Raw genomic sequence first — 23341 nt, 5'->3', positions numbered from 1 at the left:
AGGTGGGCATTAATGTAAAGGACCTCAGGTTGTATAGTTAGTTAAAATACAATTTACTTTCAAAAGCTGTGATTGTTCCTACATGATATACAAACCCTCGGTCGATTACATTAGGAAGACCCCACTTGATTGGTGGGAGGAATGTGACGTGGGAGCCTCCAGAATGACTGGAGTTCAGCATACCTAGGATATTCCTCCTGGTCATAAGAGCGAAGAGGAGTGCCCTGCCTCTGACAACTGATCAGTGTATAGTTGCTGCATGATCCAAGAGTCAGAGGGTTTTCAGACATCGGCGGGGCTTTACAAAAAATGACCTGAGGAATCGTAAATTCTCATCCGAAAAAGGCCTGGGAAGAATATTTAAAGGGTTGGGAGGGCATTTAATGAAAAGTTTCTGGGGAATGGAATTTGCATTTAGTTGCAGGTCTTATTGGCCATCTCATTCCTCTCCTTCCTTAGAGGAGTGGGATGCTTCTATGATTCTGATAAGAAAAATAGAAAGGAAACTTGATGTGCAAACTACTGCATGAAAAACCCAACCAGAAAGTGTAAGTTACAGTCCTTATCCTCAACCTGAAGGAAAAGGAGTAGAAGTAAAAGGTATGGAGGTTAGTCAATCTTGTATCCTTCTACCTCTAAAAGAACCGCACACCATAGGCGAAAATGCAACTTGTCCTCTGAAGTAGCCAGGGTAAGCAACACAACTTGTGAGCATCCACCACTGGTTCCAAGGAAAAAGGAGGTTCCAATGACCGTGGGGAAGACCTGAAGGAAAGAAAGTATAAATGTGGTTGTAATGAAAACCCTATCTTTCTTCGATCCGAACATATTCTTCGGAGAGATGAGAAGTACCAAGCCATCGGCGCTGCTCGCTATCTGAGAGAGCATACAATGGTGTATCAAACTGCAGAGGAGTTTCTCACAATCTCATAGGACTCAGAGGAAGACATGTCATTAGAAACTTCTGCATTGGAAGTCAGCAGTGGATAAAGGTATCAACACTCAGTGAAGGGTTTCGATCCTTCTAAGGAGTCGGAGTCGCTCATCCGATGTAGTCAGGACATGACACCCGCATTTTGAAGGGTGAAGCTGAGAACGAACCAGCCAAATCGTCTATCTTCTTCACCAATGATGTCGAGACGAGATGATGATTCTCGTGAGGTATGTGCACATTAGACGAGAATGAAATGCATTCAAGAGGACTGAGGACATGTGATGGTAAGACAGAGAAGTTTCTCAATCAATAATTGTATCTCAACGAATGAGAAACAATACTACTAGTGAATGACTAAGGTGAATGTGGGCCTTACGTTTTCACAGTGAATCGGAGAGAGTCCTGACTCTCAAGATTCTAATCATAGAAAAAAGTCCCGTTGATGACACCAACCAGTGAAGACAGCTCTAATCCCTGTTTTTTGTTTTACAGAGGATGAAAAAAGGTATTCCGCTATTTTATTGCGAGGGCGAGAAAGTTGGCTTGCAATGAAGGTGGAGTGTATTTTTAATAATGAAAACAGGTATTGTACTGCCTGAAGAACTGCATGTTGTGGGTTGGATCAGGGAAGAACTTTGTATCTTTCTCTGGAAGCAGAGTTAGTCGGGCAGGAAACAGGGGAAGTCCTCCGTTATTCAATTCAACTGGGATGAACAAAGAATAATTGAAACTCCTTATTAGAAAATACATATTAGAAGAAAAAGCTCAAAATTATCTGAAGAAAATCATTCTATGTCATCGCAGTGGCCAGTGGGGCAGGTTATTATGGAACTGAAGACTACTGGTGTGGTAAACAGAGAGATGATAATGACTAGTAAGATATATCTCTGTCTGAAATTCTCACAACGGCCAAAAAGTAGAGGGACGAGGACATAGGCCTTATGCAAGAATTCCCCCGAGGCAACCAGAGACCTAAGCTGTGATGGCTGGGCGAGAGATTTGGATGGTAGATAATCCAATCGATAGCAGAGAATCAATACTAAGATGAACAGAATCTCAGAGAGAGGCAGTACTCTGCCCCTCGCTCGACCCTCCTTCATTACGAGTTGCCTGGTAGTGCATTCCATATTGGAATGCATTTGCCTTAGAAGCATCGTGCGCAAAAAAGATACACTCGAGAATCTGCATTTTAACTGAAATGGAAGAGAAACAAACCTCTTGTTTGGTGATTAATGCAAATGCTGTGGTGTTGCTGGCAAACAATACTAATAGGTTTCATCTCAAAATTAAAAATGGAAACTCTTGGGAGGCCTGAAAAGGCTGTCATGAGTTTCAGGTTAATTAGGAGGAAGGTGCGCTCATCTCGGTTACACAAAAGAATTAACTTTTTCAGATATTTCGCCTAATTACGGGTTGGACAGCGCAATGATAACATACGCATGTCCAAGGAGAACATACTAGTATATTCGTATGTTCCTGTAAATTCGAAGCTCCAGCCTAATTCTTCTTCATTGAATGACAAGAATGAGGACGGAAGCAGACCCTTTCTTACATTCTATAATGAAAGAGAGTGAAGGTGAAGCTGTCCTGAAGGGGAGACTTCTATGGTGATAACAGGACACCAAACATGACTAGTTCAAGCTGAACTGGTTTTTCCCAACAAAGTAGCACGGAGAGGCATTCAAACTTCTCTCGGTGCTATCTTTTGCCTGAACAGACTGACATATGTCGGTAAGATCCTAAGATGAACCATAAAAACATAGCAGAAAGTAGAGGGAAAAAAGAGAGGAGGATTGACTGTTCTGAACGCTTTTTTGTTTTTCTGAATTCTGTCAAACGAAGCATTCATTTCTTACAACGATTTCATTCGCTTAAAACATGAGCGAAAAGTGCGGAGTTAAATGCAGTAAAAGTGGTGAGGATTCTTGCACGTCTTGCTACGCATCTATTTTCTCCATGATCGAACCTCAAAAAGAGGACTAACAGAGAAAACCTCCTCCTATCTCCTTCAGATGCATTGTCAAGGGACGATGACATCGATCTTGCACTTGAAGAATAAACATTCCGGCTTTCACAGGTGGGTCTGAGCCACCAAGCAGCTCAGTCCCTTCTCTCGCCCTGAACCACAGTCAGATGGAGAGAAGAGACCCATCACTGACGGTGGGGTGTACAACCCCCGTGGAGGTTTTACACTTGGAGAGACACACAAAAGGTACCAGGACACAGCCCCATTTCCATGAGCCACGCCCTTGGAACCAGAGACAAGATAACAAACCTGGGTTTGAATTCCAGCGGCTCCGAAGACATAATATTCTAGGAATAGTGTCTCGGTTCCCACTCCAGATGGAGCAGGTGAGCAAGAAGAGACAGCAACTGCTTCTTCCCTAGGGAGAGGGGTGCAGACCTTAGAAGTCTTGAGGCGAGACTCTTGGGGGTGGAGAAACTACCTTCCTTTTCTTAGGCTGTGGAAGTCTTCGAAGAGGGAGGTGAGGAGTGAGATGACAAAGACGTTGACCCCTGTGAAAACTCACTGCAACACGGGCAGGGAGGGTGCTATGTCATGGCAAGGGACCGCACTGATCAAGAGCATAGTTTGTTCGGTAGAGCTGGTTGGCCGAGCCAAGTCAAGTGAGCTGAGCAGATCACCACTACATAATTGAGTGGTAATCATAAACAAAGATCTATCACTTCTTCCTAATTAACAGTTCTCCTTCGAGACTGAAGCTCCAAGAAGAAGAATAAAGAGGGATTCTGTCTCTGCTGCCCTACAGTTTCAGACCTTAAGGTCCAAGACATTACCAAGCTTTGCATAACTCCAAACCAGACTGAAGAGTGAACTCATCTGTACTGGTAAAGGCTCGTATCGCTATGCAAGCACTAGTGATAGTGAGCGCTCAGCAAGCACTAGAATTCATAAGACTTCCCATGCTCTGCGAGAAAACCCAACTTTTGCAAGTCAATAAGTGGGCCTTTGTTGTCTGCTGGAGAAACGATTTCCTAAGGATAGTTACAAAACTCTCGAATTGTAGGAGGAAAGTTTGCCACCACTGAGACTGGGGTCGCCATGGCCTAGGTGGAGTTGAGCATGCAAATGACTGGCGTGGGCCAATACCATCCTCCTACACGTCCCAGTCCTCGTTGAGGCTGAAACCTCTCAAGAGGACTGAATGGGGGACTCCCTACTGGTCTAATTGTATGTATACGGTCTTGCAGGACCATCACGCCAACCCTGGGTACCGAGTCATCACCACAAGAATTATCACAGGCAAGGCATCGGTCACCTGAGCAACTAATTTCTTTCTTCCACTCAGTGCCTGTATCATGACTCCGATGCACACAAAGCCCTAGATTTGCAATGCACTCGGGGAATCTCATTGAAGAGTGCCCGGCATGGATCTAGTCTTAGGGGCTGCTGAACCTCTAGGACTAGCAACAGAAGTGTGAACTGAAGTTTGCACTTCTACAGCGTGACAGCCTTCTGTTCAGAAGGAACAGGCAAGCCAATGGACGACAGAGGAGCAGACCCTTAGAAGTCCCATGACAAAATTTCTTAGAGGGGGAGGGGAGACCACCTTCTTCTTCGGCAGGGAGCCTTAAAGGTCGAAGGAGTGGAGGTTGAAGAAAATATGATGATTACAAATACGAAGATGACTACCCTTGACGAGCTCTCTTCCTCCTCGACTTCTCAAAAATTCTGCAAAACTACTAAACAGGATGAGGCACATTTACCAGCAGAAGTATATAATAATCACAGTGCAGTTGCAAAGGCGCTGTCCAGTGATGAAACTCCAGGATAAAAGCAGCAAATGAACATGATTTTCAGCAGAGGAACAGTACTCACACTCGAGGACCAATATCACAGCATGCTACGAGTTACAGGTACAACTCCAAGGTTAGGAGTAGATATCCAACCATCTATTGCTTTAATCAACTATCACCTCTGTTAGCCTATAAAATAAAGAAAATATGATTACAAAAAGAAGATCCCTCACCCAACAACACATGGCCCCTTCTCTCTTCGTCAATAAGCTGATGAAAGAGAAGAGGAAAGGACAAACCTCCGAAGTTTCCCCTTGGTAATTTCCAAAGCATAAGCGCAAATTTCAAATGAATACACTGTCTCGCCCTGGCGTTAAAGGGCAAAAATATAAAATATATAATAAGGGTGAGGCAAATCCTTGTTGCCAACCTTTAACACAAAGTAGAAAGGTGGCTAGCAAGGCTATAACAAAAAGTGCATTTGTATATTAATTACAGTCAATTAATTTTTCAAGATCAAACGCAATATATAGTATATATATATATAATATATATATATAATATATATATATATATATATATATATATATATATATTCAAATAATAAATGAAAAACCCCACTGGGAAAATCGTAATTAACAGCTAGTCAACAAGAGCTCAAAAACATACATCTTTATTGGAAGACAGTCGAAATCAAAGTGGAGTGTTTACATCTGGGCAGGTGGGCCTACCCGTCTACCAGATGGTAGTTACTGCCTAACCACCTTGTTCAAGAATTTAATGGCCATATCCTAGCCTATGCTGATAGTAATTCCTAATGTAAAGGAAAGAGGGTTTGTATAGCCTTACTTTCAGCCCTAAGGTTTGCTTCCTCTTTCTATCTTTAGCAATTTTCTCAGCATGAAAAATGCATAGTTTCCATTTTTCCTCCCCCCTTCCCTGACACTCAGAACATGTTAACTCTCTGTTAAACTCCTGACCCTGACATTTAGTGCATCTAGATTGGGAATCATAAATCTCCTTAACTAGTCAGTTTCAACATACACCCATTGGCACAAAAACCAAACCCCAAAATGAACTAGAATCTGACATTTTGAAAATAAATGGCAGTAAAAATAATAAAAATAGCTAAGCTAACTGAAGTAAACAAAGCCACACTGAAATAGTATGTCACAGAATCATAGGTAAGTGAAAAAACGACCTATGTTTCATGGAAGCCGGCAAAAATCATACCTGTTTACTGGAAGTGGGCGGTTACCTGCCACCTACACTAGCGATGGTGACGCCACCACAAAAGTCTGAATTTTGGTTTGCTGTGGTAGGGATCCTACAGCTCAATAACTGCTTGGTAAGACCTTTGAATAAAAAAGAATATTAACCGCACCAGGAAGGAGTGATGTTTAGCAAAGCAAACAAAGTGAAGCAAACGGGAAGCAGGGATGAAGGCAGCGTGCAGCACATCCACAGCTGAAGGTAAAGTGACACTCTACCGACTAGTAGGGCGGGACGCCCGCCCGGTCATTCGGTAGTTAACTGCCAAACAACCTTGTTAAAAGTTTAATGGTCATGTCCAGCTTTGCTGAAGACAATTCCTATGATAAAGGCCGAGGATTTGTGCATTGTGTAGGAACAACAGATTATTTGTACTTTGTGGTAAGTTAACATTTAAAACAAAAGCTCAAAGTAACAATATGAAAGCTGCCATAAATGTCAGTCAGTGCATCTTGAATAACTCACAGCCTGGTTCTTCAAAAATGCAATTGTTTCATTAAGTGATTCAAGATTCAATATAATTTAGGGACATTCTCTCTTATTGCAATTACTTCACTTCTATATCACTTACCTAGAGTATGTTATTGAAGAAAATTAATTCGATACGAAGAAAAAACGAAAAAACTGTTCCTTCATAGATTATATCAGTGATCGTTTATAACAAAACAGGAGGTTTATGTGGCAAAGAGAAGTGATCTTCATTAACACATAGAAGTTTACTATATACAATACAGTACCAATGATATTGGACACTTAGCACCTGCAAATTCAGTGCAAATGTTAGACTAATGCAGTGCTAAACATGTGTGCAAAAATTTAATTTTTCCTACTCCTGTCTTCTGTGTCCTTGTATGAATCTGAAAACACAAGTTCTGTATGGGTTAAATTTCCAAACTGTTAAACTAAAAATATGATATCTTTATAATAAAATAAGGTCTTGTATATACTTACCCAGTAATTATGTTGCTAACGTTTCCACATGTATGGCCAGCCTAAATTCAAATTTCGATGGCTCAGTGTAGGTATAGAGTGCCATCCCCACCAAAGGCAATACTGGGAACAACTCAGCTAATTACTTCATTCGGTTTTATGCATAATGTCCATCAGAGATGAAGTGAGTGGGCTGTAAAGGCAACAACTATACCCCAACTGGAATTGAGAGCTGCAGTGGTGTCCATAAATCTAGCACAACACACTTTGAAAGAGCTGCAGATTACATTGGACCAGACATTCTATCACACATATGCTACAACACTTCTTCACTATATTTTTAGTGATAGTAAAAGGCTTCCTATCTTTGTTGCAAATAGAGTGATAGTAATTAAGGATTTATCTGAAAATGAACAGTGGAGATATGTTCAGAGTAAAGAGATACTGTTGATATTGCATCAAGAGCTTTCACAAGTCAGCAAATGCTGAACATGACATTTGGTTTGATGGCCCATATTTTCTAGAGACCAGAGGAGCTGTGGAATAATGACATGCCCTAAGATGATGTTGAATTGGAAGGATCTAAAACTTTTACAATGCATCCAGAAGATGAGGAGGGAAATGCTGTTGACAAGTTTCTTAAGTATTATTCTTCATGGCATCGGTTGAGGAAGGCTGTTGCTGTGTATCACCGTCTTTTTTTTATACTGAAATCTGAGAAACAAACTAGACTCAATGGTTCAATTACAGCAGATGAATTAGATGCTGCTGGAAAAGCAGTTATCAGATATATCCAGAAGGAAGCTTTTGTTAGTGAGGAAGAGACACTTGCAAAAAAGCAAAGGGCGTCAAGGGGCAGAGGACTTTGTAGCAGCAGTAGTATTTAAAACCAGATCTTTCATTGATCCTCAAGACAAGCTTCCTCACGTTAATGGACTGCTCTCCAAAGCAGAAATTTCAGATGATGAGAAGCATCCAATGATATTACCTAGAATGAGTCATATCACCACTTTGATTATTCATTGCACATAATGAAATATTAGCTCATGCTGGGCGCACCCATGTGATAGCAAAAGATCTTTACTGGGTTATCCATACCAATGTAAGTGGTCCGCCCAGGTTCTACAAAGATGTGTCATTTGTAGAAAAATGAGAAAACCTCGGTTTCCTAAAACCAGAAGATGGGCGGATTACCATTTGAAAGAGTAATTCCAGCTGTTCCATTCACACACAAAGATGTTGACTTCTTTGGGCCACAGGAAGTCAAAGAAGGAAGGCAAACCAGGAAGAGGTACGATGTATTATTTACTTGTTTGTAGACCAGAGCAATTCATATGGAGACAGCCAATTCCTTAGACACACCGTCCTTCATAAATGCTTTAAGAAGGTTTGTTTCTAGATGAGGCAATGTAAAGAAGACTTGGTGTGACAATGGGACAAACTTTCATGGAGCTGAGAAAGAGTTGAGGAAGTCACTGCAAGAGATAAAGGATGATTAGCTCAGGGCTTTCCTCTCAAAAGAAAGGATCAGCTGGACCTTCAATCCCCCTACAGCTAGTCATATGGGAGGTGTGAAAACATCAAATTATCACTATGAGAAGGTTTCTGACTCCTCTCTTCAAAGAACATGCTGGACGACTGGATGATGAGAGTTAACGCGCTCTTCTCACAGAAGTGAGGCTATAGTTAATGACCGTCCATGACCACAGTCATGTACCCCAGATGACTTAGAACCACTTAGTCCAGCACAGCTTCTCACTCAGAAATCAAGTGTCGTGATGTCACCACCTGGTGTTTTTCAGAAAGGAGATATGTATCTGAGACAGAGGTGGTGCTATGTTTAATTCTTGGCTAACTTATTCTGGACTAGATGTTGAAGAGAATATTTATCAACATTACAAGAGAGACCGAAGTGGAACAAGGAAAAGCAGCACCTTCAGGCTGGTGATATTGTCCTTGTAAAAGATGATAATCAGTTAAGGAGCAACTGGATGATGAGTCGTGTTATCAGCACTGAAAAGGACAGAACTGGTTTTGTAAATAGTGTATTCATAAACACACAAACATAAGAGCTCCATTGACCCATTCAAAATCTAGTTCTCCTTGCAGGAGAGGAACAATGATTATATTAGTTACCTTTATGTGTATCAAAGGACTTGAGAGTATATTACATTTATTATAGATGTTATTTATATCACCTACATTTATAGATATGGTTGATTTTGATAAACAAATAATTTGTTTATAAGGCCGAGAATGTAAACGTAACTTTTTATAGAAACCAATTGTATATATTATTATTTAATAGGTTTCTGTTTTCAACTTGGTGAATATAGTTAAATTGTATTATAGATATTTTGTGTCCGTTTTTACATGTAAACATTGTTTAGTCTATTTTGGATTATTACTGCTGTGATTTGTTCGTTTATGTTAATTGTTGTTGAGTAATTCTTGAACAGGCGGTTTTTGCTGGGAGTTATATTGGATGTAACTTAGAGTAACACAGATGTAACTTTATTTCCTTAGTTAAATTTGTATATATTCTATTTTATGTATGTGGTGTTTTGTAGTTATATTCAACCTATTGTCCTTTCTTTGTTTATTATGGAATTTCTATCTAACAGTTTTAGTAAGTTTGTATATTTGTTGTTTTCAGTTTCTTGAACCTCGTCGCCTTGTACTACTAGCATGGCACAATCATCACTGGTTCTCTGGTCTTGGAGTACTGACCAACTATAAGCCCTTACAGTAATGGTCAATTTTAGTTGTAGTGCTAAGTGTTACGTGAATTTAAAGCTTTAAGTTGGTTTAAAGTGTTTTGTGACATCAACTTGAACTTTATATCTAATTTTAATAAAGTGTGACGTGAGTAACAGTATCTGTGTCTTTTGTACATCTCGTCCCTGTGGCTTTGAAGACAACGGCAGCAACAGAACCAAGAAATAAGGAGGCTTTATGGAAATAAAATTATGTCTCCCCATGTGACACATATGTAGGCCTCATGAATCTGCAAGAATATAATCTGGTAGTAAAGAGGCCATCAGATAAATGTAAAAGACCATAAAAAATGACTCTAGGCCTAGAACAATCCGTCACAAGCAGTTCTCCTTCTCTGGTCTACATTGTCCAATACGAGAATAGTACCTAAGTAGAAACTCAAAAAATGGTCAGTTTTCATAATTCACACTGAAATAAAAAACTAACACTCGGTGAGCAAATTCACAATTCAAAAGAGAGAGAGAGAGAGAGAGAGAGAGAGCGAGAGAGAGAGAGAGATAAGAGAGATAGAGGAGAGATATTTTTATCTTCGTTTTCAAGATTTTAATTCCATATTCTAATCTGGTTTGTTATGGGAAATGAATGAAGTACAATGAATAATCATGATGAATGAACAGAGACAAACGTTTCAGTCACTGATGCCGTAATAAATTCAACCACAAACCTCATACATTTGTACTAATGTATGAAGCGAAATGGACGTCACATTCTTAACACCTAAAACATGACCAATTTATCTTCAGTTAGGCCTACTTATTAGGCACCGCCTACCATACCAGAACGGTAGTAGTAAAATATTATGATCTCCCTGGAGAGAGAGAGACGAGAGATGAGAGAGAGAAGAGAGCGAGAGATGAGAGAGAGAACACCGCAAAATATAACACAAGAACAGCCTTTGTATGTTAACAGATACAAAGGCTGGTTCTTGTGTTTCGTTAAAGAACCGTTTTAAAACGTAAAGTATGGAATTTATTGAAGGAAATTACGAAGAACAATCATATTTGCTTGAGAAATGCAAAAGAAAGGTAGATGAAGAGGACAATAAACTTTTAGAGGAGGAATCTGATATAAATGAATTATGGGAATCATTGAATAAAATGAATAAATGAAAATCACCTGGAAGTGATGGATTAACTGTGGAGTTGTTTTATAAACGATTTTGGTATGTTATAAAAAACGATTTTTCATAGGAAATGAAATGTATGCTGAAAGAAAGAAAGTTATCGGAATCACAAAATTTAGGGAAAAAGTGGAAATTTGGAAATGGTTTGAAAAAATGGAGACCAATCACTCTGTTAATGTTGATTGTAAAATTCCAGCAAAAACAATGGCAAATCGTTTGAAACTTGTACTCGGAAAAATCATATCACCTGTCAAATATTGTGGCAATCCAAACAGATCCATAATTCACTGCAATAATTCAATAAGACATAATGAATTATGTAAGAGAAACTCATTTGAATGCAGGGATGTTTAACTTGGACTGGTCCAAAGCTTTTGATAGGGTGAACTTGCCCTTTCTTTTAGAGTTATGGAAAAGCTTGGATTTTCAGTTAAATTTATTTCATGGTTAGAAATATTATAAAAAGAATGTAAAAGTATGATATGTGTGAATGGACTATTTACAGACACCTTTAATGTAAGAAGGTCGGTTAGAAAAGGCTGTCCACTGTCAGTGTTACTGTATGTCCATTTCCTTCAAAAACCATTCGTACCATAGCATTATTAAAAAAAAAAAAAAAAAAAAATGGTACCTCCAACATTACCAAACAATGACAAAATTAAAGTACAGGAATTTGCTGATGATACAACAGTAATTTTTGCAGACGATGATTCATTAATAGAGATTCACTATGAGATCAAGAAATTTGGAGCAGCAACTGGCTCATTATTAAACAAAGAAAAATCTGTCATCTTAGGAACTGATGAATGGTCAGGCAGAAGAGACTGGAAGTCAACTTGTTTCAAAGTTGTGGACTGTGCTAAAATTTTGGGCATTTACTTCAGCAATTCGTATGCAGAAACTTGTGAAATAAATTGGTCAGATATTGAGAAAAAAATTGAAAACGCAGTTAAAACATGTGTGTAAAAGGTATTTAACACTTTACCAGAAAGCACTAAGAATCACTCTTTCATATGTCCAAAATGTGGTATGTAGCTCACACACTTCCGCTAATAAAAAAAAAGCTCAAAAAGGTGAATGCAATTATTTTCAAGTATATATGGTGTGGTATGTATCGGCCTATAAAACGAAGTACCCTGCATTTGTCAAAGTTAGAAGGAGGTTTAGGAATAATAAATATTGAAGAAAAGGCAAGATCAATATTCGGTGTAACTTGTTTTGAAAATCTAAAAATAAACTGTTAAACAGGTTAACCAGGTATTATTGTTCTGTAAGACTGAATGGTATGTTACAATTAGATAATTTATCAAGAATAGCATATTTTACCCCGGAATACTATTCTTTGGCAGTAGATGATATTAGGAAAGCATATCATAACAAATTCTTTCCATATATAAATAACAGAGAAATGTAGTCAATCATTTGGAGGAAAGAAGCCCCAGAGGTAGAAAATAATTATCCCACACTTAAACGGAAAAATATTTGGGGAAATGTTAATAGTACATTTTTTAAAGTGGAGGAAAGGGAATTTGTGTGTAGGTATATTCATGAGTCACTAGCAACAAAACAAAGAAGACTCGAAATGTGACCAATGTGGTGAAAACGAGTTTCAAATGCATATTTTTTACTTCTGTAGAGAAAAGAAAAATCCCCGGCTATTTGTATTGTTTGTGGATGTGTTATAAACACAATAATAGCTGCCAAAATATAATTGTTCTTTTGGAAAAGAAATTAGAATCACAAAGGATGTATATTAAATGTAGATATACAAGCAATATTTCCGAATATGTAACTAAAGAATTTCTAAACTACATGTTTTGATTTTGATTATATTGATTTTGTAGCAAAATGTTATTTAAGTTTATATTTATATTTTTGTATTAACAGAATTATCCAAATAATGTAAATTATTGGAATGTAATTGTAATTTTGTAATAAAAGAAAAAACAAGTTTATAAACTTACGCCCACAGTTTATGTCAGGTTTCAACCAATTTGTGTCAATTTTATTATTCAAGATTCAATATCCTTTAAATGCCAATTTCATTCGAGACTTATACTTATGCTTCATGAAACCTCGAGCCAGGAAAATCTACCACCCAATATGCCACGGATGCTCGCTTCTCCTTTAAAAAAAAAAAATAAAATAATATATAATATATTTATTTATAATAATAATATTATATGCATACACACACTTTTACATACACAACACAACACACACACATACACACTTACTCTCTCTCACTCTTTCTCTTTCTCTATCTTTGCTCCTCAGACAGTTTGAAACAATTTTTGTTTTTAAGTATCTAATCATTGATAGTATGGTTGTTCAAGTGTAGTTAGCATAATAATATGGTAGTTTTACACATTTTCTGTTTCGTATCTAGTCATTGATAGTGGGTAAAAATTGTACAATTCCATCTAAAAGGTTTTATTTCAAAAACAATACTAAACTTAAACAATTTTCATACAACTTAAAAACAAAATTTCAACCTCTTGTCGTAACGTTTTAGGTCTTCCCTTTCTTGTGCGGACGTTTTCCTGTTCACTGTTCGCAAAAGAAGATTTTTTTTAGTAGTGCTCCTGCAACACTCAAAGGCATAATAGTCATGTTGCATTATCTACTAATGGCAGCCAAGTCGCCCTTCTTCGGGGTCAGAAGCCCTTTGCTTAATTTCATTTATAAACTTTTCAAGGCAAGCATTTTCGAAGTATCATACCGGGAAGGATTTCCTTGAATCACATCATTAATAGTTTGTAATCTTGCTCCACACTCACTCCGTTTTCACATCTCCAGTATGTTTTATCTCCGTGTTTCTTATTAACTGTGTAAGCAAAACTTCATGAAAAAGTTTTCTAGCACCTCACTCGGTCTTGACGAATTCCATTTTGCTCATGGGCTATGGTGAAATGTTTAATATTAGAGACTGTAATAATAGAGGAAAATACTTTAGAACAAAACTTCTTGAACAACCATACAATCAATGATTCGATACCTAAGAACACACAAATTGTTTCAAACTACCATATTATTCTGCTAACTATTCTTGAACAAAAATACTATCAATGAACAAGCACTTAAAATGAAAAATTGTTTCAAACTACCATACTATTTATGTATATACAATTCATTTCGACAAATTGTTATTTCAACGAATTTTCATTTTGAGGAACTATCATTTCGACGAATTGTCATTCTACCAATTGTCTTTCGACGAATTGTCTGCATACCGAAATTTGTAGAAGATGAAGAAGAAATGGAAGACATAAAAGAAACTGAAAGAAGGAATAAACGTCGCTGGACGAAGGAAAACATTGAAAGGAAAGTGTTGGAATCGGAAATTGGGAAGGAGCTTGAATATGCCTCTAAATTTTCCAGCACTATCTTCTTCTTCTACTGAATGGGATATTTTCATGAAGGTCTTTGATGGTCGTTACTGAAAATACCGTTGTGCCATGAAAAACTAATCGTTATGGCAAAATCAGAGAAGAATTGTCAAAAGTTTGAAGTTGCTTAGAAGAAATGATGAATTTTATAGGACTCTTGTCCTTATCAGGATATAATATCAGATCAAGTGAAAAGGATTATCGGAGCAAAGGACAAGACCTTGCTGCAACTATGAGCAGAAATAGGTTTCTGCAAATCAAGAAGTTTCTTCATTGTGCTGATAATGCAAACCTTGACAATGAAAAAATGGCTAAACTGAAACCTTTGTATGATCGATTGAATGAAAACATTAAGCAATTTGGAATTCATGAAATTCTGAGCATTGATGAATCTATGACACCTTATTATGGACGCCGTTCCTGCTAACAATTCATCAGACAACCGCCAATACGATTGGGCTTCAAATCATGGATCTTGGCTAGTTCAACTGGAATGCCCTATTATGTAAAGATCTATGAAGGCAAATCAGAAAACCAGTCGTCTACAGAACCTTTAGGAACAAAGCACTGCCCACTGCAAAAGATATGAAAAGGAAGCCAAGTGGATACTATGACTATCGACTCCAATTCTTAACAAAGAATATAGATGGTCTATTGTTCAGAACCTTGTCAAAAGAGCAAAGCCTGAAAGGAAGGTGTTCAAAAAGGCCTAAGTCGGGTCCAAAAGGAAGAAAAGCTCTCCCACCCACCAAGTAAGGACGGACAATACTAATCACTGTGCCGAATCTCTTGCAACTTCAAGATGTTTGCGTGTAAGAGGAAAGGGAAATTTAAAATTCAGTGCACAAAATCTAACGTCACTCTTCATCTGAAATCATGCTGGGCAATATTTCATGAAAAAAGAATTCTCGCAGAGCAAAAAACCCTTTTCTGCTGTACAGTTATTCACAAGTTACCTTTCGTTCTATGTTCCTTTTTTTTATTTTATGTAGCTTTATTATGTATTCTTTATTGGAGTGTTTCATTTATCATTTACTCAGTACAAGAACTTTGCGTTTTTTTGTTTACCATTTTATTCACTTGATTTCTTTGGATTTGTGTGTGCTATACAGTTGTGCTTGCAGGCATGATTGTACACACATGACTTCATATGGTTATAATTCAAACAAAGAAGAAATTACATCTCTGTCATACTTATATCAATAAAATAATGGATAAAAATCATTCAAATAAAATAATTTATAAAATAGACCATTTTCCTTTATTCTGTATACCATTGACTCCTAGGGAGTCATACCTGTATTTTAATGATAATATAAATAATTAAAAATTCTCGTAACAGGTAATCAAACTTATCAAAAACATTTCAGAAATTAAGTTTAATAAAAATCAAAGCATGATAAAGCACACTGGGACTTGGTGGGATAATTATGACCTCACTTTGTACCTACACTCCGATTACGAATAATGAGGTTAATTCAATGCTTTTTATAGCATATAAAAGATGATTCCACACCAATATCGATGAAGTAAAAGCTGCGTCCTATATAAAACGGGAAACTTTTGAATCAACATAACAAAGCTAGAAAGTGTTCGAAACTCTCTTTCTCTCTCTCTCTCTCTCTCTCTCCCTCCTCTCTCTCTCTCTCTGAGGCCAATGGGTGATTGTTTTGAAACAATGAATGCTGTAAAAACAAAATACAAAGGTATTGAAGGAAACAGAATTCTTTAACCGTTAAACCTCACCTCAGACGACGACTTGATGTGGTGGAAATAGGCGTTGTTGTTATGCCGCCAAGAGCGGTTCAAGTCAACCTGTAGTACGTACCAAGTAAGCTATTCCATCCAGCTGTATGAAACGACACCAATCATGATTCATGGGGAAAATATTCCAAGAAAATAGATGACGACGCATTATCGTCTTGTCTACTTGGTCTCTTGGTTCCTTACCTTCCTTTCATAAACAGAAAATGGATAGTTTTCGTTTAAATAGTACCTATGATCCATCTTCTTATATGCCAAAGCCGCCTCCCGTGACAGTAGGCACCGTTTTCGTCAATTAGAAACACTGATGCTGTTGCTACTGTTGCTGCTGCTAGGCTGACTGGCCAGGCCTGCCGCCGCCGCCCTAGCCAGATTTTCTTTACAACCCTATCGTACAGATGATTCAAATTATCGTTTTGCCACCAAAAATTATCGCAAAATGTATTGTATGCATATGAAAAATTATCGTATCGTTATCACTACACCCTGCTCTACGTAACTCAACACATTTCTTGTATCAAAATAAATGCATGTATAGTTTTATACATTTATAATGATAAGGCAAAAAATAGTATGAATCAAACTCTTTTGTTATTATGAAAAAAAAAAAAAAAACCAAAACGTGACATTTTACAGAGAATAAACATAGATTCCCATTTTTGTCTGTACCACTACTGACGATGTGAACTTGAACTCAAACTAATCTGAGAGAAATATACATACACACACACACACACACACACACACACACACATATATATATATATATATATATATATATATATATATTATATATATATAATATATATATATGTGTGTGTGTGTGTGTGTGTGTGTGCTTATGTGTCACTAAATAGTGCGTGACAATATATTTAGCCAAGACTACAGGAAAAGTAAGAGGAGTACAGTACATCCTTTTATTTCCCGTGTATCCACATATCTCAGCATAATTGCCTCGTTCCACGGAGAGAGAGAGAGAGAGAGAGAGAGAGAGAAAAGAGAGAGAGAGAGAGAGAGAGAGCGAGAGAGAGAGAGAGAGGAGAGACTTAATGGTCTCATGTCTCTCTTAAAAGGGTTGTTAGCGATAAGATGACTTCTCGGCCATTGGTAATTGAGTAGAAGGTTGTGATGAAAACACTCAAGGTATCAGTACAATTAGCTACCTATCTCAATAATCTCAAACACAATTATCTAAATATCTTAAGGGGAAATTATCTCTTTACATTTTCATCATTTTCAATTGGAAACATTTAATCTTTAAAAAAACTGCTTCATAACCATCTGAAAATGAACAAATACCAGTATATCGCATAAAATGTACGATAGTGGATGGTATCGTATCGCAACCAGAGACAGTTTAATCGTACAATGAACGATAATATATCGACGTGGGAAGCTCTCTCTCTCCTTGCCCGGTGTCGTATTGTTTCATGGCTATTGTAGTAGTTCTGTCACTTCTCCTCCTTTGGACTAAGGACTGTCCTCCCTTCCTTCATGCTGGATGTGTTGTCGAGAAATTTATATTCTCTCCATTTTTTCTGAGCCATTGTAGTTGAGGTTCAGAAAAAAAAAAAAAAAAAAAAAAATTTATGGGGTTGGAGCGTCCCAACTATACTAAAAAAAAATTTATGTCAATATACTAAAAATATCTGAAGGTTTTCAGATTATCGTCATAATTTGTTTTAAGTATTTTGCACATTCATGAGTGGAAGTTTTCCTTTTTCCTTTGTAAAAGGAAATGCAACTACTTTTGATACTCTTTCTTATTAACTACGGTATTTAAAACTAGCAAGTATCCCTTTCTGTCGGTGGAATGGGTGGTACAAATGCGTCTACAGTACTTCTATGCTTTTTTGACAGGAAGGTGTGAGACGTTCGAGAGATCCTTGTTCCTTCGGGTCCAGTTCATGGCGTTTATTTCTTTAGTCTATTTCAAGATCCAATGGAACCAACGGAAGGACTTTGTTACCTTCACTTTAGTTTTTGTGTCAACTCTTCGTTGTGCTAGTTTGTTATTGTTTGTTAATGTTACCGTAACTATAGTTTGTGTAATTTTGATTCAATTATAATTAACAATTATTTATTTGCTTGTTAGCTGATTGTGATTGTGTTTTCCTTAGTTTGCCTCTATTGTTTTAACGTTCATTAGTTTGTTTTTAAATGTTCTTTACTTGTTGTAATAAATTGTATGAAGGTAACTGTTTGTGTGACCTAGTTTTTCTACAGAACTCGATAATTATAGTATCCATATCCATAATATTCCTTATTTGATTCCCATCACCATACAAAATGCTAAACCTTAAAAGTTAACTTCATTGTTATGATAGGTAGTTCCTCCTTAGCGATACCTAGGGAGGCAGTGCTTGTGAGGGGGTTGGGGTGGTAGTTAGGGGATCGAATGTGGGTGTCAAGTGTTTTTTTTATGGGGGCTAGCGGGGGGGGGGGGGGGGGGGGGATTAGGGGAGACTTTTCAAAAGCCCGATAACAAGGATACGTCTCTGATCCCAATTACTATTATTTTTTTCAAGAGTCGTCGTCAATTGAATCTAATTTTTTTCTTTTTCCGTGAAGAGTTTAGTTTTTACCTTCGTGTCCTGTGTGGGGACATTCTACAATTCTCTTTCTCTCTCCCTCTAACTATATTTACCAGTGGAGGGGCTACGACGGGATAGGTTTGAATCACAGACCCAGCAAACTTCAGCCAAGCTCTGCGAGAGAGAGAGAGAGAGAGAGAGATGAGAGAGAGAGAGAGAGAGAGAGCGAGAGAGAGCGAGAGAGAGAGGAGATGAGCAATGACAGCCACACAGATGAAATTGTAGGGGCAAATATTTCTCTTTCATTAGGTATGTATTATTTCGTCGTACATATTGACGTTTTCTGCTAAACATGCCGAGAAAAAAAAATCGTTAATAGCTATTAAAAAAATCATTGCATGATTCGTTTCCTTTCAGGTGTTTTGGCAAGAAGACTTTGTGGATGGCAATAGCTGTTGTGGAATGGCTAGATGCTGCTCATAGTAGTGAAGTACAGCACGGTGACTGAGCATGATGCTAAATAATGGACGACTATGTGGTAGCACATAGATACTGCATTGGTGGAAGTTTGTGACAGTGAACAAGAACATGGTGATAAACAGCAGACTAGTGAATGATGATAACTAGTTGATTATGAATGTATGTGATAAAGATAGTGGACTGCTGCATGAACGCTTGGGCACAGTGTACTGATGGTTAACAGTGGGCACCTGGTGGATGCGCATTGTAGATTCACTGTAATTACATAGTATGTCAGTTCAAATATAATACGATGGATGATATCAACTGGGACCTCTGTTGCATTTGTCAGTTGGATAAAAATGTACGGTTGTTACTTGACGAAACCAAGAAAAGAAGGACTTATAACACTTGGGGGAAAGATTTGAATGACTTTAACGGAATTATTTAATTCTATTCCATATGGTTATATGTCTGTGTCATTGAGATCAACTTAATGATGGTTCAGGTATTACAGCAACTCTTATTTCAAGCTGGAAAATGTGACCCTTCAGGTCGTGATGTCAGGTTGTGTGCTGTTCCGTGTGGAGGAAGAAAATCAGGGACTATCAGCGTAAAGTAGCTACTGACAATGTCGATGACAATCTCAGAAGTTGGGCAGAGTCAATTGAAAAGTTTTGTTATTTGGACGACTGACTGCGCAAGCTGCTGATGCCCAACCTGGCGACACTTACTACCATCTTAAATGCCACACACACTATATATATATATATACTATATCTATATATATATATATATATATATATATATATATGTGTGTGTGTGTGTGTGTGTGTGTGTGTGTGTGTGTGTGTGTACATAAAATTTGGGCTACCTTTAAATACTGATCATTTTTCCAGGTAGGTTTGTCCAACAAAAGAACGATGGCAAGCGTAGACACAATAAAAAAAAAGTTATTTGTTACACTCACCCATGCATCTACGTAGTAATATTTGTAGGCCATTCGCCTCAGCACCTCCTTAAGCCTATCGGAGATAGAATTCTCCAATTCCTGCAGGAGGAAGGTTTCAGAGCTGTCCCAGATCTCGTGTATGGCGGTCTAGAGTTTGTCGTGTCCTCTGCCCTTCAAACAAGACTTGATAGCTACCCAGTTATTCTACTGGGGACAAATTAGGGAATTGCACAGCCACCTTAGTACTATAGTCAATTATGTAATCACTTAGGCAATCAGAGGCATAATGATTGGCGAGAGTGAATCACTGACGTCATTTGCGGTGTGGCACCTCCGACCGTCCTGCTGCAAAATGGGTGTTCCCCACTTCTCATAACGAAGATTCCTAAACGTCGCCTAACAGCGTCAGGTAAAATCTCTGTTGACGTGCTTGATCTTGGGAAGAATTGGAAAGACACTGAATCTTCTACGCCACCGTACAAAAAACACCCCAAAACTACAAAACTGGGTAGAACTTAACGTTTGCAACATGAGTGCGGGGCAGCACTCTCCTGCACATTTTGTCCCCCCACACACAACAGAAATGTAGCCCTCCCCATCTTCTCTGCTTTGACGTGTCTGGATGGTACTACGTATGGATACGTGGCCAAGGGGTTGAATATTAAGCAATTGATTTCCTTGCACTAGGCAAGGCTGTTCGTCTTGTATATGCCGATTCCTAAGAGCATGAGAGTACAAGGCGAAAGCTTAAGGGGCTCCATGACCAAAAGAAGGGTAGACCCATCACAATTTTACCTGCTCTCAACCCCTCCTTAGGGCATTTTAGTTACACTGACTATATCATGGATAACAGCTTCTTAGGCGTGTTACACATTCATGAAACAAGCACAGTCAAGTACGATCACCACCGGTTTGGATACCCTTGGGTAACACAAATTCAAATGTACCACGAACGAGAGAGAGCCCGCAGCTACTGAAACTGAATGCGCTGGCTGCCACTTTTGATCACATCTGGGGCCCGTAGTGTTACAAGATTGCATTTATCATTCGATGCTAAACTGCATGAAATTATGCTAAATCTATCAGATTTATTCTAGAAGGATGACAAGATTATGCTAATTTCATGCTGACATGATGTTGTTTTATTTTTACAGTAAATACAAATGTGTAACATGAAAATACAATTGGTCATTAATAAACATTTGACATTTCTATTACAGACTTGTCTAAAGGTATTGGATTTGGATATCAAACAAAAAAATTTTCTTTTTGCGAAAAATAGGAAATTAGACCCGCAGGAAAGCACAGACGCAGTTGTTGCAAAATTAACTAGATTTTCATAAAAGCATTAATAATTAAAATAAAAAAAGTAATAACTCACTCTTCTTCAAACGAGGATTTAAAAGGGTAGGGTACACAATGCCTAATAAAAGTTTTCCTTGTATATATGAACTAATGCGTTAAGTTGATAGCCCTATTTATTGTAAAACTTATATCGTTGTTTACAGACCTCAGCCTTGATCCCTTCGCTGTTTATTAGTTCCTTTGTTTATGAAACATTTTGACAGTCTGTTTCGTTTTTCAGTTTTTGATATGGGAATGGTGAACAAGGCTCGAGTGAATTTTGAGAGAATGGGATATTTCTTACTCTGATCAACTTGAGCCCAGAATGTCTGTCTTGATATTTTCATAAAACTCTGACATTGGTGACGCTTCGTCAGAGAGGGAGTCGGACATGAAACTTGCATTCAGATTTTTTATGCGACATTAGAATCATAAACTTCATTTGTTAAATACATGTTACTTTTATCCAAAATAAGTCAGTTATGTTTGTTTTTATGATTTTATTTTTATGGCAAACTACACAAAATTATGCTAGATTCGTGCTAAATGGGTCGTTATCCCAAATATAACCTAGGCAATGAAATTTACCTCAAACTATAGTGCAAGCATCAAATGATGCTACTATGAGATTCAGGGTCTCTGTAACACGGTTTTTTGGACTTTGCTCCTTGTCAAAGCATCGGATGTAGCTGAAAGTTGACATATGTATATTTTACAACCACACACAAATTTTGCCAGCATTATCAAAAAAACCTAAACCCGATAGTTTTAATTTTTTATAGAGTAAAAATGTCTAGCCGATGCCATGGCCAATGATTACGAGCCAAGAGTCGAAAAACATTCATTACGTAAGCAAGGTAAAACACACCATTTTGACGAAATGCTGCCCCGCCCATCCACCAGACAGAAACTCCATTGGCTCTGAAACCCAAAGACTTTATGAATGGCGGAACGATACATAGATGTGGGTGGGGTATCAGTGGTAGCGTAGTAATACTACTGTAGCAGTAGTGCCGCAACAGTATAGCAGTAATATACAGGAATTAAACGTTTAGGCCATCTGCTGGGATCCTTGAGGATCATTTAGCACTACTTACAACTACTCGAGAAATTAGTTTTTATAGACAGATGTTAAATTTTTCTAATCACAACAGTGCCCATGGTAGCCTCAGTGTTATCCTGAATTATAACGAGGCGAAAGTGGTTGGAGCCTCATGAAAACATCATTCTGACGATCATCATTGGTGAAGGTTTAAAGCCAATATAAACCAGTACAGGCTATTTTTTTTTTTTCAGTAAAATGGGTAGATAGCCAATAAATAAAAATTGCTTGACATTGGATATAGCAGTTATCAATCAACCTTGTCTACTATGTTTTTGAAAATTACCAGCTATTCCCTACATCTTGTCAATCTGATTGTGACCTATAAAGTAGACTGTAATTTCTAGGAAACCTATTTTGGGAGTTAGACTAAAAATCGTAGTGTTTTTGTATTTATTAACATAATTTTATTGGTTTGCTCAATTATGAACAATTATCAGTGGAGAGGTTCCAGAGTTCATAAAGGTGTACTGCTTTGCTTGTATTTAAATTTGTATGTCATTGTTGCCAGAGGTTTAGCCTTCGTTAGTATAGCAATCATCCATCGAGAAAGAGGGAAGAAATGCTGTCATAAGTTATGTAACGAGTGCGTTCGAACCTTTTCTCTGAGTAAGTTGGCCCGTCTTCAAAAAAGGTCACTTTTACATTATAAGTACCAAATTTATTCAGCCTACGTAATGCAGAATACAGTCAAAATTTATGCGTAGATATAATATGTATTCTGAATAAGCGTTATATTTATTAAATGAATAGATAAAAAGTTTTTGCGAAAAAACCGTGTTACAGAGGCCATGAATCTCATATTAGAAGGTCATCAAATATCCTTCTAATCTTGCGGTTCACACGACACATTTATTCCCCTCACACGTGATGACTTCGGAACCTTCCCTCATCAGGGCTTGAATTTACCAAACCTTAAATTCCTTTAATAATGACTATTTTCACTACTACTACTACTACTATCTAGTACCTACCGGAGGATGCTTATGCCTTCAGTCACT

The 23341-nt window shown here is 37.7% G+C and overlaps 1 long non-coding RNA gene across 1 annotated transcript in view; it reads right to left on the bottom strand.

Moving 5' to 3' along the window:
- Positions 1-16034, bottom strand: part of LOC135204472 (uncharacterized) — a 275319-nt gene extending 259285 nt beyond the window's left edge. The window contains exon 1 of the long non-coding RNA XR_010312243.1: positions 15932-16034. This is a non-coding gene — a long non-coding RNA (uncharacterized LOC135204472). The remainder of the gene's footprint in view (positions 1-15931) is intronic.
- Between the last annotated feature and the right edge of the window lie 7307 nt (positions 16035-23341).

This window comes from Macrobrachium nipponense, chromosome 47 (assembly GCF_015104395.2).
Source record: "Macrobrachium nipponense isolate FS-2020 chromosome 47, ASM1510439v2, whole genome shotgun sequence".
Lineage (NCBI taxonomy): Eukaryota > Metazoa > Arthropoda > Malacostraca > Decapoda > Palaemonidae > Macrobrachium > Macrobrachium nipponense.
Note: the sequence above shows the minus strand (reverse complement) of the source record. Positions and strands in the feature narration are given on the sequence as shown.